This window comes from Dipodomys spectabilis, unplaced genomic scaffold (genome assembly GCF_019054845.1).
Source record: "Dipodomys spectabilis isolate Male_0828 unplaced genomic scaffold, ASM1905484v1 ptg000019l, whole genome shotgun sequence".
NCBI lineage: Eukaryota > Metazoa > Chordata > Mammalia > Rodentia > Heteromyidae > Dipodomys > Dipodomys spectabilis.
This window is the reverse complement of record NW_024870696.1, coordinates 14,738,548-14,753,010: the sequence shown is the minus strand read 5'-3', so window position 1 is coordinate 14,753,010 and position 14,463 is coordinate 14,738,548. Positions and strand designations below refer to the sequence as shown.

The 14,463-nt window shown below is 37.6% G+C and overlaps 1 protein-coding gene across 1 annotated transcript in view; it reads right to left on the bottom strand.

Moving 5' to 3' along the window:
* The window catches only part of LOC122103679 (torsin-1A-interacting protein 2-like), a 31,051-nt gene extending 21,907 nt beyond the window's left edge, over nt 1-9,144 (bottom strand). The window contains exons 1-2 of the mRNA XM_042674252.1: nt 9,126-9,144; nt 8,994-9,052 (exon numbers count right to left, since the gene is read on the bottom strand). The gene's annotated coding sequence lies outside the window, so the exon portion shown is untranslated. The remainder of the gene's footprint in view (nt 1-8,993; nt 9,053-9,125) is intronic.
* Nucleotides 9,145-14,463: the final 5,319 nt, after the last annotated feature.

The window sequence follows — 14,463 nt, the reverse complement described above, 5'->3', positions numbered from 1 at the left end:
GAAAGTTACCATTAATGGGATAGGTCTCACAACCCTCATCTATCTTCACTAGTTGATGTACCTGTCAGTTCAGTTTAAAAAGGCAAGTAAGGCATAGTCTTGAACAAGACCTGAGTTATTCATGAGAAATGCATGCTATCAGTTGGAACTTGCAGATGCTATCATCTTTGCGCTCCCTCCTAATGCTGAAGGTAACATGTAAACAAGATGGGAAAGTAGGAGATATGGAACAACTCGATGGCCACCTAGGAAGTGCCACGGATTATTAAATTACATTATGTACCTTAGCTTTCTCCAGTGTTTTTGATTTTTTTTTTTTTTTTGTAAATTCTCACGCTTCATCAGGTAAGAATAATAAGGAAGACACTGAGCACAGTATAGGTGGTAAAACTGTACAAAGGAACTGCTGGCCCGAAAAGAAAAGAGAGCTATTTCCTTGGTTGTAATCAGTCAAAGTATATTCTAAAACTGCTGTGATCCTCAGACTTTAAAATAGCAAATTGATAAAGGAACTGAAGAGGTTCTAATGGTGCTATGAAATGGAGCCCTATGATGGGAGCATTGAAGGAAGTGAATGAGGGTCAGTATGTTTTGGAGGCTTTAAGTAAAGGTGAGGGCTACCGAATCAAACTCCACAGGCTGAGTGAGCAACAGATAAAGAGGGTAATGGTGACAATATAGGAGATTTCACTGAGGATCTGCTCACATAAGCCACCATAATAAAAATTCAATTGCTACATTAAATCTTAGGTATCTAATTATGGTGCAGATAGTAGCAAATAAAACTCCAATAATCATGAAGCTCATTAAATATAAATGATAAAAGTAAGTGACCAAGTCTGAGATATAAATAGGGTAATTTTGGATTTTTAGAGTAAAATCAAGGAAATGGAATTAAACAGAGCAAGATACTTTTTCTACCAGATTGGCCAAACAACAACAAATTTTGACAATGGGAGATCCACATACTCGGGCAAAGCCACGCCTCTCTTAGTATTCCACATCTCCCCATACAGGAGGTCAAGTAGAACCCTAAAATTCATGGGCTCAAAATAGTTCTACTCTTTTCCCAATCTCCATTCCCCTCCCAATTTCAAGAGTCAGACAAGCATTAAAGTGTTGCTGAACCCAAGTATCCAAATACTGCTTAATCAACTGTTCCATGTTTAGACAAGATATCCTTGAAACCACTATAGCCAACAGTTAAGAGGGCTCTCTTAAATCCCAAACGCTTAAAACACCATTTGATATCAGACTCTGAGCTTATTCTTTAACCTTATTATTTGTTAAATAGGAGTGAAGAGAGAGGGGTCCCAGAACCCCTCTTAGCAAGATCTCATCTCCCAACATTCAGATTCATTACTATGTGCTTGAAAACATCAAGACCAACCTCATATTTGCATCTCTGTTCATGTCAATCATAAATGCCCAAGCCTTCCTGGTTTTACTTCATCCCCTAGACGCTTAATCCTCTACCTGAGGATTAGAGTGAACTAATTAGCAGGGAAATAATATCAGTCATTTGTTTTATTTCTCCCCATAAAATATGTACCACTCTGCTATGTCATATATTTTAGCTATTTTTTGCCACTAAAATATAAATTGCTTGGTGACAGGGCTTCTTATCATTTTTACTGCTACAAGTACCAATTTCTTAAACAAACGGAAAGAATAAAGAACAACCTGATTCCTTATACTCTAATGATAGGAGTGTATATTAGTACAACCACTTCTAGAAATTATTTACCAGTATCTAGTAAAGATGTGCGTTGTCTCTAAGAAACTCCACTATACACACCTTCTGATACAAATTTTCCATCTAAGTAAAGTTTCAAAAGCATATAGAACTGATATATTCTCTAAGAATCAATATGCTGTAAGATGTTAAAAAGACAATTTAGGTTGGGTGCTGGTGGCTCACCCCTCCAATCCTAGCTACTCCGGAGTCTGACAGAGGTTTGAAGCCAGCCCAGGCAGGAAACTACATGGGACTCTTATCACTAATTAACTACCAAAAAGCTGGAAATAGAGGTGCAGCTTAAGTGGCGCAGCACCACCTTGGAATGAAAAAGACAAGCAAAAGCATACCAGAGCCTAAGGTCTTGAGTTCAAGCCCTACTACTGGCACAAAAAAAAAGGGGGTGGGAGGTAGGGTCACAGGAAGATCACAGAAAAGACTAGAATGCCTGTATCTTAAAACTGTCCTACCAAACACAAAATACAAACCTTAAAGAATTTACATATAGCAAATATGACACAAAAGAAAATGCTGATAGGTTTTTTTTTGCTTGTGAGAACTAATGTAAGATTCTTCCTGAACCTTATTAGGACATTACAAACCTTATGAGAAGAAAAAGAGTAACTCAACACTAAAATAAAATGTACTTCTAGCTGGATGTGATAGCACATGCCTTTCATCTGAGGACCCAGGAGGAAGAGGATTAGAAGTCTGAAGTCAGCTTTTGCTACCTAGCAAGACTGTCTAAAAAAAAGAAAAGAAAACATAGTTCAATTTCATTCATTGAAATTTACATCAATTAAACAAAGGAAGGGGTAACATTCCCCCAAAATGAAATGTACTCTTTTTAACCTGACATATAACTGTAAACCTTCTGTACATTACCTTCATAATAACAATGAAAAAAATTTTAGGGTTGGGAAGTTGGCTCAGTGGTAGAGTGCTTGCCTTGCATGCATGAGGCCCTGTGTTTGATTCCTCAGCGCCATATAAACAGAAAAAGCCAGAAGAGGCACTGTGGCTCAAGTGGCACAGTGCTAGCCTTGAGCTGAAGAGCTGAGGGACAGTGACCAGGCCCAGAGATCAGGCCCCATGACTGACAAAACAATAAATAAATAAGCAAATAAGTAAATCTGTATCAACTAACCATGACAGCTTATACATATTAAATAACTACTTTCTCTTTTCTTTCTTTCTTTTTTTTTTTTTTATCATGGGGCTTGAACTCTGGGCCTGGGAACTGTCCCTGAGCTATTCAGCTCAAGGCTAGTGCTCTACCACTTTAGCCACACCACCACTTCCAGTTTTCTGAGTGATTAATTTGAGATAAGTCTCATGACCTTTCCTGCCCGGGCTGGCTTAGAACCTCGATCCTCAGTTTCAGCCTCCTAAGTAGCTAGGATTACAGGCATGAGCCATCATGCCCAGCACTACTTTCTCTAAATATTCTGAATTCTATTTCATTCTTAGCTATTCTCTTAATAAAAGCAAACTCAAATGTGCCTTTATCAAAGGATAAACAAAAATTCCCTTATTGTTTCTGATGGTAAGGTAACAATTGTTTCAACCTAAGGATTACAGGAGTGACTTTTCCAGGTAATATTCTGTGTAGAGTTCAACCTTAATCAAACTCCTCATATGATATAGAAAATCAAAAGAAAAACAGATTTAAAATAGTGGGCTGGAGGCATAGTTCAAGTGGTAGAGTACCTACTTCAAAAACATAAAGCCTTGAGTTCAAACCCCAATACTGCCCGCCCCCGCCCTCCCGCAAAAAAATGATCCATTGGTCCCTTTGAATTCCCATGTTAAATGTTTTCTTCCATAAAGTATTATACTCTAATAACTGTGTCTATTTTTTATAAAATAAATTTGTCTAAACCAGGTGTCAGTGGCTCATGCCTATAATTCTACTCAAGAGGCTGAGCCTTAAGGATGGAGGTTTGAAGCCAGCTAAGGCAGAAAAATCTGTTGAGATGCCATCCTCACTTAACTAGCAAAATAAAAGACTGGAAGCCTGGCTCAAGTAGTAGAACACCAGTTGTGAGCAAGAAAGCCAAACCATAGGACAAGGCCTCAGTTTAAGTCCTTGTATATCACAAAAAATTAAACAAGTTTCTCTGATAAATTTCATATACAAAGTAAAATCATAAGAACTTTGAATTTCCTAATGTTCTGAATTTAGATAAGATTAGAAAATAGTAAAACAGCAGTCACTTTTTAAAATTTACATAATCAAAAACAATTCTTTAATGAAAAAATAATATAAAACTAACGTTCTTGAGAAAAGTCTTCAATTTTTGTGTGTGTGAGGAGCTGTTTTTAATTTGGCAAAGCCTTCAGATCACTAAAAGAAGGCATACAGATGGCAATCTCCAGTAATATTTAGCACACAAACTGCCTTCTTTGGCAGAACAGATAAGCCAATCCAAAAATATGAGCCTACACTAGAAAACAGCTGCACAAAATTCTCACTCCAGAAACAGGTGTTTACACATACGTACACATACACATATATAAACATACACACACACACATTCACACTCACACATCCAAAAAACCCTATATTTGTAGTCTTGTAAGCTTTGTTATTATTTTCATGAATTTCCCCACTTGTTTCCCAGTATTTTCACTAACTCTTGACTTGTTTCAGCTTTCTGAAAGGGAATTTGAAAAGGGAAAATTTATGAACAAAAACACTCCAATTACTTTCTTAAAGAACAGTTTTTCACACAGAAACTAAATGCTTATAACAGTTTAGACAATATAAATGTTTTCTTAGTACTGAGAAATTTTCTTACTTTTCTCCCTCCCTTCTCTGAGATCCTTCGACTTTGGTTTAGAGTAGCATCATACAAAAAATAAAAAAGGGCTGGGAAAGTGGCTCAGTGGTAGAGTGCTTGCTTTGCATACATGAGGCCGTGGGTGTGATTCCTCAGCAACACATAAGCAGAAAAAGCTGGAAGTGGCGCTGTGGCTCAAATGGTAGAGTGCTAGCCTTGAGCTGAAGAGCTGAGGGACAGCACCCAGGCCCAGAGTTCAGGCCCCACAACTGGACCCAAAAAAAAAAAAATATATATATATAATATATATATGAGTTTGTTACAATTTCTAATACTTGGTGGTGGCACAACAAACTCCCTCCTCCCTTTTTTATTTTGGGGCATGGTCTCACTATGTAACCCAGGCTGACCCTGAGCTCACAATCCTCCTGCCCCAGCTAGAAGTACAAGTGCTGTAATTACAAATTAGCACTACCTTCCCCAAATCTCTGAACCCTAATGTTAGCTCAACTTCCCAAATCACTATCTATTTGCAGTCAACATTTTTATTAAAATTTTACTTTTAACTGATTTTGGACTTACAAAAAATTTGTAAAACTGTTGCAGAATTCCCTTATATTCTTCATCTGTACTATATGTAATTGATTCCAACTTCTTTCTTCCAAGCACATATTAAAATCAAGAAATTAATATTTTAGTAGGTGCTTTGATGAAAGAAGTCATTAGCTTGTACAAAACTAATGAAATAATCCATGTTCAAATTTCCACTAATGTCCTTTTTCTGTTCTTGGGTCTAATTCAGGATCCTATATGGCAGTTAGTTTATTTTCCTTAGTCTTCAGTTAAGTGACAGTTCTGCAGTTTTAACTTGTCTTTTCTGTCCTTGACTCTTGAGAGTAATGGTCAGTTTGGAAAACATCCCTTAGTTTGGGTCTGCATAATATTTCATGACTAGAAAGCTACCAACAGTTCTACATTTTGAGCAAAGATAAGCATGAAAGAAAGAATGTATCCTTCCCACTGTATTATATCATGGGGTTTATGTCCTATCTTCTGCAATGTAAACTTTGACCACTTTACCTGATATCTCTACTGTCAACTATTTTTCCTTTGTAGTTAATAATTAGCACGGAGAATATACTTTGAAACTAGTTATCTTGATTTTCCTAAAACATTCTCTCACTAGCATCATCAGCATATTGTTTTCAATAAATGTCTCTAGTACTGCTTGCCTAATTATTATCTGCTGTTTCCTTCTCCCTTCTATGTTTATTAATTGGAGTTCTCCTATAAAAATGCTTTATTCCTTCCCTACTTATCTACTCAGCTCTATCAGTACAGACTCATGATTACTTAAATGTTAAAACTCAACTATCATAAATCATTTTGTTGCTCGCATTGATTTAACTTGGTCCTTTGGAATGTCTTGAAGTTGGCTTCTGTCCTTCCAACAAGCTTCCAAACTTTTTTGATTCCAACTTCTTTAATTCCAACCATCCTAAGATTCTCCAGGATCATTTTGTATTTCCTCTGCTCCAGCGATGGGCTCAAGCACTTCTCTAAACAGTCCTGGTCCTTCAAAATCAACGATCTGGAATGATCACTGTATTGGGATGTCACTGTCAAGCCAACAATTGCGACTAGAACTGTTAATTTCTTATGTTTTTGGAGACAACAGTCTTGTTAGGTATGACTAGCCAGGCTCAGACTTACAAATCTCTTGCCTCAGACTCTTGTGTAGCTGGGATTACATGCACTGTGCCAAGCGTATCACTATTTTAGTTCCTTACTAATTAGCTGGGAATCATGAGCATCACCTCCTGGGAGCCTGTTAGAACTACAAATTCTTGAGCATACCATCCGCTCAGACTCACTAGACCAGAATTTCTGAGGGTCTCCTGTCAGAATTTGTTTTATCAAGTTTGCCAGACAACCATAGTATAGTTTAAAGAATACCTCTTTAAGGAAGTTAAATTTTCCTTTATTATAAAATTAATGCTTAATTTATCTCTCATTAAAAAAAGGAAAATCTAGTCCTAAGGACTGGTATATAAATCTTATTTTTATTGTCCGAACTAATAAACCCATAGGGTAAGATGGGCAAGAAAATCAAGTTTATGCTCTTGTTGAGAGGCAGAGATTGGGAGGATGTTGGTTTGAGGCAAGCACTGGCAAAATTAGGGTAGTAACACCTCATTTTAACAAATAAATTGAGTGTTGTAGCAAGTGCCTGTAATCCAAGATGAAGGGAAGAAGGGGTAGGCGATCTCTATCTGAGAATGGCTGTAGGCAAAAATATGAAACATCACCAGAAAAATAACTACAGCAGAAAAAGAGCTAGGGTGTGGCTCCAGTAACAGAGTAACTGTTTATCCCTGAATTCAAACTCCTGTGTGTGTTTTGTGTGTGTGTGTGTGTGCGCTAAAACTGTTAAGGCACTCAATACTTCCCTATTATTATTTTTTAACCACTTTCTATTTCACTACTGTTATGTTATTTTTATACAAAGAAGTTCTAAGTTATCTTCCAAGCTTAATATTTCTGTTTACATTCACACAGTCAATCTATAAATATGGAACTCAACATAGTACTCTCTTCTAAAGGCAAAGTGTCTAGGCCCGAATTGTCTGTCTGGGGGTTTTTTAGGTTTTGTTGGGGTTTTTTGTTATTGATTGTTCTTTGGGCAGTAGTGGGTCACCTTTGGTTTTCTTAACCTCCAAATGGAGGCTGAGATCATTGAGAGAGCCCAAAACTTAAGTTCCCAAAAACTTACGATTTGAACTATTAAAATGCAACTAGAGGTTTTATTTTGAAGAATGGGCAATGCCCTAAAGGGAACTTCTGCCACTTTTTACCAGGAAATCAAAATTAAGGGAAAACAAGACAGCTTTAGTTGAAAGAGCTTTCAAAAGTTAACAAACCGATGTTTTAAAATTGACTTTTTAAAAATACAATTACAGATAAAGGCTAAAGAGAAACAACAGTTTGATCTCTTGAGGTAATACAATTTACTTCCAAGTTTGATTACCAAAATCATGTAGTTCCTCTTGAATTAGTAAAAAAGAAAAATAGTCCAATCAATCAGCAGTTTCTAACTAAACTCTTACATTATCCCACTTAGTACTCCAAATGACCCTACCCCTACCAATCTCTACTAATGAGAAAAATGGGCTCAGAGCTGTGAAGGGCAGCTATGACTCCAAAGTCTACTTGTGTAACTATAGTGGCTGATAAGATTTACTCATTCCTAAATGTTTGATTTTTCTGTGTAAAATTACAATGAAGTATAAACATTACACCGATGTATCTATTATGGGACACAATAAGGGGTTCATAAGACAAATACTCAGATGCAAAATAAAATTCTTCACTCTTTTAAATTTACTGGAGGCTGTAGAACTCAAAGTTTAATTGCTTTCACAGTGGGCTCAAAGTGACCAGCAAATTTCCTTTGGGAAATTTAAGTGCTACTTCAAATAAACATGAATTTTTACAAAATATAGTTTTAAATGACTAGATTAAAAGTTATTATTTACAGAATAAAAATGTTTTATTAAAATACCTAATAATTTCCAATTAGCTAATTCTGGTTACTAGTTCTAAGGCTAGTATATCTACATTAGGACACTAGATAAAATAGATCCTAAATGAGTCAACCAGGGTCACATGATAACCCTGCAGCAAAACTGCTTATCAACTTGTGGACTCTGCATTCTGCAAAGTCTAAAACATTACTTAAGAGGCTCTCACTCAAAAGTTTTCATAAAAACTTTAGTTTTTCCAAACTGTTCTATAATCTAAAGGCTTCCAGGAACATTTTAGTTCCTAAACTAAAAGTTTTTTTTTTCCATTAAATAATTCTTCCATTGGCCATTTATGAACTAATCATGTGCTTAAAACTAAACCCCACAAATATGGGTGGCTGCCACAGACGTAAATTCTTTAAATAATAATATAGCAAAGAAATTATTGTTTATATAGAGATCTAAAATAAAATATTTTAAAATCTAAGGGCTTGTAAAGTAAATAAAACTGGTTTATTTAATCTGAGTAAGTTAACTCGCCTCCGGGTTTGCAAAACAGTATAAAGTCTAACACAACTGAGAGTAGAATACTACAGATTTTGTAGAAAGGAAAAGGACTGAACTTTTTTCACTGAGTCTGCAATACCATTTAGAGTATAGAAATACGTAAGCAAAATACAGACAGAAGTCTTATGAAACTTCAAACGTTTCCCTTTTAATACTAAACAACTCAAGCCACTATTTTCTGCGGATTAACACGATAGAAAGCTTGGATCCTGCCAGTCACAGACTCAAGGGGAGTAATTGTAATTAATTTCGAAAGTTAAAGAAATTCTGCCTCTCATCTTACAGCCCAAGCCGAAACTTTACTCTCACCTTAACCTGCTTAGTGTTTTTAAGATTCGTTCCTCTTTCGTTTCTAACAAACAGAAACAGACCCCAGCCTACCTCGTCCGGTCTGTGCCGTGGGGAGGTGGGGGCGGGGAGAGGCCGTTCGGAAAGACCTTCTGAAAGAAGAAAACACCGTTCAGACACGAAAACCACCGAGGGCCTTGGATCTTCTTCACTTTGCGTACTTACAAGTTCTAGCGGAGCTCCAGGCCCTGGAACCGTCGGAACCGGAGAGCTCTTCGGGTGTGCCTCCTTTCCACGACGCAAGCTGCACCCCACGGCCGCCGCTGCAGAATGTCGCCGCCCCGCCCACGTGACCACGACTTCTGCAGGGAGGCGCCCGCGGAATGCTGGGATCGGTATTCCCCAAGCCCCGCCCCCTCCTTGCCTGGCCCATTCTGCGCCCGACCCTCGAAGGCTAGGCCTAGCCACTAACGGCCTGGCCTGGCCTGAGCTGATGAGTCACCAGGACTAGCAGTGAGAGGTAGTACGAATGATGGCAGGCACCAGTCACACATGACTTCGAATCCAGCCTGTGCTAAGACTTAGAAACAGGTCTTTAAAACCGTTTGCTCATGTGTCAAGGGGGAAAAGGCTACAAATATGTAAAGCTGTAAATGAGATGTCTGCTGAGTGACAGTAGCAAACCCAATGAGTTAAAAGTAGTTATAATTTTCAGCTAATATAACGGAAGATTGGGAGGTTGAAAGTCATTTCCCCAAAAACTTAATCATTGATTAGGGGCAAAGTCAAAAGTCTAACACACCTGTTTCTAGCCTATAGCAATTCAAGATAATAGAATTCTCCTTCCTCTTCCATGTTTTTCCCCTAACATTCCTGACCAACACATTTTTTATTCCTTCCATTGAAAAAAACAGGAAGGGTTACCTTTTAGGACATTTTGTTCACTACTGTAATCCTACCTTCTAGAACAGGGACTGTACATAAAACCTGCAAATACTTCTTATATAACATGAATTTGAAAACCTTCAACTCTCAACCTTATTTGGAAAAAAAAAAAAGGATTTGGGAAGTCTCTTATATGCTGTTTAACTGATTGCAATTTCTAATTCAACAGTAAAGTGTGTAACTTTCTATTCACTGCACTTAAGTATTTGTGTATATGAGTGTGCACTGATACCTAGGCTTGAACTTCAGTCCTCTCCAACTTTTTTCACTCATATCAGATGGCCTACCACTTGAACCTTGCCTCTAGCCTAGCTTTTTGTAAGTTAATTGGAGATGGACTCTTTCTGCTCAGCCTCCTAAGCAGCTAGGCTTACAGACAGACATAAGCAACTAGTGCCCTTTAATTTAACATTTCCAGCTATACATTTTCATTTGGGCAGTCTTCAAAATATTTGTTGGGCCTGATGGTACATGCCTGTAATCCCAAACTTGGAAAGAAGCAGGAGGATCAAGAATTCAAGGCTAACCTTGGCTATAAAATAAATTCCAGGCTAGCCTACCTTACATAGTGAGACCCTATTTGAAAAGCAAAATATATTTTTTATATGACTTTTAGAATAGGGACTAAAGTCAGGTATGTCCTTACTTCCTCTATATATTTTGATGCTTTAACAATTTTGTTCCTTTAATTAGGGAAGTACTTATTTCACCAGAAACTTATGTAATACCCTTTATTTATTTTAGTGAATTTTAATGATACAAGAAAATACAGTAGTCTCATATCATGTTTACAAAGTAAACTTTAAGCTTCTATCCTGTTAGAGAATCCTGTGAGATTAAAAATTAGGTGAAAATGACAAACATGTGAAACTATGAATTGTTATTCAGTATGTATCTATACTGCACAAGTGTATATATGAGATAAATTTACATACCTAATACAGAAACACATAGTGATCATTTCTAGTAGTAGTTTTCTAGTTGTAATAATATGAGTAATTTTCATTTCTTCCAAACACTTTTATACTGGTTCCAAATTTTTCATCTCTTATGAAAGGAAAATAACATGGCTTTTTTGAGGGTGAGATGGGACCTCTAATTCTCATAATACAGGAAGAAAAAGATATTGTGACAACTGTCCCACGACATTGCCTAGAAATGCTTGACAAAACCCACCAAAAATATTTATAAACACATGGATGAATGTGCAAGAAAGGATTCCTCTAGGTGTGTTAATAACCAAAAGAAGTGCATGCAGGTGGCTCATACCTGTAATCCTAGCTACTCAGAAGGCTGAAATCTGAGGATCACAGTTCGAAGCCAGCCAGGAAAGTAGGTGAAACTCTTATCTCCAATTAATCACAGAAGAAGCCAGAAGTGGTGCTGTGGCTCAAGTAGTAGAGAGCTATCCTTGAGCAAAGAGATCAGGGATGGGACCCAGGCTGAGCTCAAGCCCCATGATTGGCAAAATAAGTAATAATAAATAATAACCAAAAGAGATGTAGTAAAATTGTAAGGTGCTCCTAAAGCTGAGTTACTAAAAAACCGAAGCACTCTCTATTGGGCTGTTGTAATGCCCTTTAAATAACTGGATTTCTGCATACCCTAAACTCACCTACAATAATTACTTTAAAAATAAATTTCATTTATTTAGAAATCCATTGTCAAGTCAGGCTCGGTGGCTAAAGATTGTAATTGTAGCTTCTGGGGGGGCAGAGATAGAGAATCTCAAGTTCAATATGACCTGAGTATAAAAATTCATAAGAGTATCTCAATGCCCGGAGTGATGGCTCCTGCCTGAAATCCCAGCTATTGGAGAAGCACAATGACTGTACCTGTTAACCCAAAGCAATACAACAAAGTTCAATCAAGATTATCAATGACAGGCCAACCCTTCCTTTAAAATAACAGGCATAGTGAAATGAACTCCAGGAAATAGAAGAAAAAAAAAGGAAATAACCAAGACAAAAAGGAGTTGGTAACTCAAGTGGTAAAACATTTGCTTTGCAAGGACAAAGACACCCTGAATTCAAGACACACACACATCAACAGCCCAGGATTTCTAAACCTAGCCCTAATAGTTTAAGCATATGCACTGATATACCGGTCTTTTCCAACATATGGCAAATTTTCCACGCAATAAAATTGTCTGTTAGCACAGAATAGATATTTAATAAATCTATGAATAAATGCAGCATAATTAACTCACAGAACTCCTCATTTCTAAAATTCCTTAATTTTTTTCTCTTCTTTGTATTTTGTAAAGTAACGTTTTAAAGACCAGAGCTAGGTCTCATTTTAACATTGGTGGCTCAGAAAATCCCTTATAATACCAGCTGTAAGTCTACAGTCTGTAGTTACCTCTTTTGGGCCACCCTTACCATTTGGAAAACATCTACAGCAGAATACTGGTTTGACAAGGGTTCATTTTTAACTCAGTAATGAAAGGGTTTGGTATCTGTAAGGTTGCTAGGTGTTAGAGGAAGTTATAATTAAGATAATGTGGTTTTTTTTGTTTCTGTTTTTTTTTTTTTTGTCAGTCATAGGGCTTGAACTCTGGGCCTGGGCACTGTCCCTGCGCTCTTCAGCTCAAGGTGAGCTCTCTACCGCTTGAGCCACAGTGCCACTTACGGTTTTCTAGTGGTTTATTGGAGATAAGAGTCTCATGGATGTTCCTGCCCAGGCTGGCTTTGAACCACGATCCTCAGATCTCAGCCTCTTGAGTAGTTAGGATTACAGGCATGAGTAACCAGCGCCCTACAGATAATATGTTCTTGTAACTTAGATAAAAAAGGGAAACTCCTAAGCAAATGTGTTAATACTTAAGTTACCATGCCTATAATTCTCCATTTAACATTCTCATTTATTTCTTTGAAAAATCATTCCTAAGTCTCTATTTTTATTTTTTGTAGGTAGTGGGGCTTGAACTCTGGGCCTGAGCGCTGTCCCTCAGCTCTTCAGCTCAAGGTTAGCGCTCTGCCACTTGAGCTACAGCGCCACTTCCATTCCTAAGTCTCTATAAACAGGGATTTATTTATTTATTCTGCTTTCCTGGTGCTTGAATTCTGGACTTAAGCACTGGCCCAGAGCTTTTGTGCTCAAGGCTAGCAGTTCTACCACTTGGGCTACAGTTCCACTTATAGTTTCTTGATGTTTATTAGTTAAGAGTTTCATAGACTTTCATATCTCAGCTAGCTTTGACCCCAGATCCTCAGTTCTCAGCCTTCTGAGTAGCTAGAATCACAAAAATAGACCCCTGACAGTTAAGTTTCTTGACTTTCTTAATACGTCCTCCAAAGAAACCATGCACAAGCCAGTATCCAAGTTTCCATATAGTCACCTGTTGTGGTCTATGTTCTAATGAGGCTCTTAATACTAATGTCGTTAATAGGAGCTTAGTATATGAATATTATAAGGCTTATGTCCTTTAATGATTACTGTGCATCTATTAAAAGAACTTTTACTGTTAGGTGTTACTAATGAGTAATGTAGCAACAAGCACCTCACAGAGAAAAGTGTTACTAAAATAAGTAAAAACTAGCATTACCAAGTATGATTATTTTTCAGCATTTGGTAGAAAAGAATTCCTCTTAAAACCTGGTAAGGTGGCTCAGTGGTAGAGTGCTTGTCTTGCATGAATGAGGCCCTGGGTTGGACTCCTCAGCACCATATAAACAGAAACAGCCGGAAGTGGTGCTGTGGTCCTGTAAAGCACTATCCTTGAGCTGAAGAGCTCGGGTAGATAGCACCCAGGCCCAGAGCTCAAGACCCACGAGCAACACCTCCCCCAAAAATCTTCCAAATACACCATCTCACCAGGCTGACAAGAAAAAAGTGTCTTAAAAAATTAAAGTAGCAATGCATCCTTCTCACTGTTCATCCAGTTTCTTTGGCTAGAGTCAAATTGATTATATTGTGCATATTCAACCTAGTTAAACTAAGCTCCAGAGAAACTAAAACCTGACTTTTTAAAATCACATAATTTTTCTTTTTCTTTGTTGGTCATGGGCCTCGAACTCTTGGGCCTGAGCGCTGTCCCTCAGCTCTTCAGCTCAAGGCTAGCGCTTTACCACTTGAGCCACAGCGCCACTTCCGGTTTCCTGGTGGTTTATGAGTTTCACAGACTTTCCTGCCCCGCTGGCTTTGAACCGCGATCCTCAGATCTCAGCCTCCTCAGTAGCTAGGATTACAGGCGTGAGCCACCGGCACCCGGCTAAATCCCATGATTTAAAGTGGTGACATTTGTGCCAGTTTATGTAACAAATGAGTTGCTCAAAATAATTTTGATTAAAATATCCGGTGCAATAAACATTTCAAAAGTTTCAGAATCATTTATTTTTTCTAATTTATCCATTAAAATCATAGAAAGTCGTCCATGTATCTTTGCAATAGTAATTCAGACTTTGCACCAGTTAATCAACTTTTCCTTTAGTTTGTCTAAATTTGGTTAAGTATTTGCAGCTTGCCCACATCTGTAAATACGGGAGCAGAACTGAAACTCCTTTTATCTTACCTTATTCTGTGAAAAGAACGCCGAAGTCCTAAGCCAAATACAGCAGTATCATGATCAGAGTCAAAGTAAAATAACAGATCTCAATGTTAAAATCACAGTACTGCC